Source organism: Dipodomys ordii, unplaced genomic scaffold (assembly GCF_000151885.1).
Source record: "Dipodomys ordii isolate 6190 unplaced genomic scaffold, Dord_2.0 Scaffold15, whole genome shotgun sequence".
NCBI classification, from domain to species: Eukaryota; Metazoa; Chordata; class Mammalia; order Rodentia; family Heteromyidae; genus Dipodomys; species Dipodomys ordii.
The window spans coordinates 13048094-13051199 of NW_012267231.1; positions in this window are offsets into that span (position 1 = coordinate 13048094).

Below are 3106 nucleotides of genomic sequence, written 5' to 3' on the forward strand. Positions count from 1 at the left end.
TTGCACTTGCCACAACGTTGCAAGCAGAAGGGTATCAAACACCATTAACCAGAGAAGGAAGTGTGTTCAAAATTACAGACAGTGGGAAGACACAGGAATCCAGCCTTCATCTATTCAATGCTAGAATGACTCTCTTCCTTTACCCAATGTGGGAGGATAATGGGACTAAAATGCATATCTTTACTGGTGCTTGAACGTGACATTTGACATTATCTTTTTTATGAAATCTGAGAGACTGCACTGTCTCAGAGCCTTAAGAACAGGTTGACCTGGCTTGGAAAAACCAATGCTCCACAAAAGGTACAGCCTGTTCCCATGCACCCTAGGAAGCAAAAGTCAGCTGACTTGCCTTTTGTCCAGGGGGAAAGGCTGCAGTTTACATCTTTCAGATGACTCCTCGTTTTTTTTTTTGTTTTGTTTTGTTTTGTTTTTTTGGGGTCTGGTCGTGGGGCCTGAACTCTGGGCCTGGGCGCTGTCCCTTAGCTCTTCAGCTCAAGGCTAGCACTTTACCACTTGAGCAACAGTGCCACTTCCAGCTTTTTTCTTTTTGCTTATGTGGTGCTGAGGAATCGAACTCAGAGCCTCATGCATGCAAGGCAAGCGCTCTACCACTGAGTCACCTTCCCAGCCCCTGACTCCTCGTTTTTATATCTTACTAATTTTCTTTTTTCTTTTTCTTTTTTGTCGGTTGTGGGGCTTGAACTCTGGGCTTGGGCTCTGTCCTTGTGCTCTTCAGCTCAAGGTGAGTGCTTTACCACTTGAGCCACAATGCCACTTCCGGTTTTCTAGTGGTATATTGGGGATAAGAGTCTCACGGACTTTCCTGCCCGGACTGGCGTTGAACCACAACCCTCAGATCTCAGCCTCCTGAGTAGCTAGGATTATAGGTGTGAGCCACCGGAGCCCGGCTTATATCTTACTAGTTTTCATTTGCTCGGTAGCTTTCTGTCCAGAGAAAGGACAATATGTTAGGAGCACAAGGAATGATATTTGAGCTCTGGCCTTTGAAAAAGTAGCCATGTCTTGTTTATACATCCTCTCTCTAGATTTGTACAACCTGATCACAGAAATGTCTCCCTCCAGATCCAGGTGAATAGAGACAACCAAATAGCCTCTAATCAGTCAATGGCTATTAAGGAATCAAGGGATCCCAGAACCCTATACTGAGCAGCTCATGATTCCTGACTTTGACTGCAAGAGAGAGGTACCTTTCTGCCTAGGGGAGGGGGGAGCGGGCAGTGCAGGTCTAAGCCCTTCTCTGGTACAACTGTTGATCCAGTTACACCACCACATTGCAGTATGAAGGGCAGGAGGAAAAAGCAAGACTCCTAAATGAGTATTGGATGTCTTAATCAGTTGGGTCTCTTGTAGAAAAACAAAGCAGAATAGAGACCTGTTCAAAGCATCAGGTAGGAAAAGAATGATGCAGAGATTAACTGGGTAAAAGGCTGTGAGGTGATCTTTTCTTGGGGGGGAGGCGGGGCGGGGGGAAGATGCTCTCCCAAGGCTACCAGCTTTTGCTCTGGTAATCAAAGGGCTAGGGCAAGGAGATGGTGAAAGTGTGAGTGTAGAAGGAAGAGGTGATAGGAGAAACCCAACTGAGCTAGAGTCCCAGAAAGAAGTCAGAAGAGGCTGCGGATGTGGCTCAGTGGTAGAGTGCTTGCCTAGCATGCATGAAGCCCTGGGTTTAATTTCACATAAACAGAAAAAGCTGCAAGTGGCACTTTGGCTCAAGTGGTAGAGTGCTAGCCTTGAGCAAAAGAAGCTCAGAGACAGTGCCCAGGCTGACTTCAAGCCCCAGGACTGGCAAAAAGCAAACAAACAAAACAAGACAACAACAATAAGAAGTCAGAGAGAACCCTGGGACACACTGGAGACCTGCCTGTCAACAACTGGATTTTCTTACAACTCTGAAGGCTCCAGAATGAAACCACCCAGTTTTTCTGCTTTCTTCTAGAGATTTCAGAAACATTACGCAAGAGTATGTAGCTTCATCCCTTATCTCTACTGATGTTTTTGTTAGTAAGGTAAAAGGAAAACCCCCTAGCATTTTCACAGAGCTCTGCAAGCCAAAAGTTGTGTTAGAGAATGGGAGAGAACTTGAGAAGAGGACCAGTCCCCTCATTCTACTTCGAGATTCGCCTCCTTATCTACTTCACTGCTCAGCCTCACCTCTTGCCTCCTACTGCTTATTTTCCACACTGCAGCCAGAGTAATCTTTTTTTTTTTCGGCTGGGTCGTGGGGCCTGCATTCTGGGCGTGGACGCTGTCCCTCAGCTCTTCAGCTCAAGGCTAGCACTCTACCACTTGAACCACACACTACTTCCGGCTTTTTCTGCTTAGGTGGTACTGAGGAATGGAGCCCAGGGCCTCATGCATGCGCTCTACCACTGAGCTACCTTCCCAGCCCAGAGAGTGATCTTTTCAATAAACAAATAAAAACGAGAAGTAGCATCCTGTCACTTCCCTGTTTAGAACCCTTCCAACGCTTCCTTCACAGAGTTTAATTTAGAACTCTTCCCTCTGCAGCGGCCGGGCGGCCCTTTGTGTACCAGGGTTCACCAGGCTGGTCCTTGCTCAGGGTTTTGTACTAGCTGTGGTCTGTCTAGCCTCTGCTCTTGTCACCTGTCACAGGGATTGCTCTGACAACTCCCATCACTGTCTCACTGCAAAGGTACAAAGGCAGTAACTGCACGGGGCGGTCCATCCTCTGTTGGCTTAGGCTTCCCTTAGGACAGCTGCTGCTAAGCCAGGCCGGGCACACAGATGGCCTCTAGTAGGTTGGATAAATTCTGTTTTTCAGACCTTAACAGCAGCCTTGTGCGATAGAATGGAGGCTGCTGGGGCCTCGGATTGGAGGCCTGCATTTCCTTCCCAGGAGGCCGGCGTCTCCACCGCGGGGTTCCCAGAGCAGCAGGCCCAGTTTTAAGTCCCCCACTGAAAGCCCCCCACAGCCCCAGGACTTGGGGCGCCGCCTTTGCCTGGGGTAGGGGCGGCCGCCTGTCGGGCCAGGAAGGAATGGATGGAAGCAAGCGCTGCGGTCTCCCCGATCGGCGTCCTGGGGCAGGGCCTCGCCCTCCTCCTCCTCGCCGAGGGCCGGTGGGGC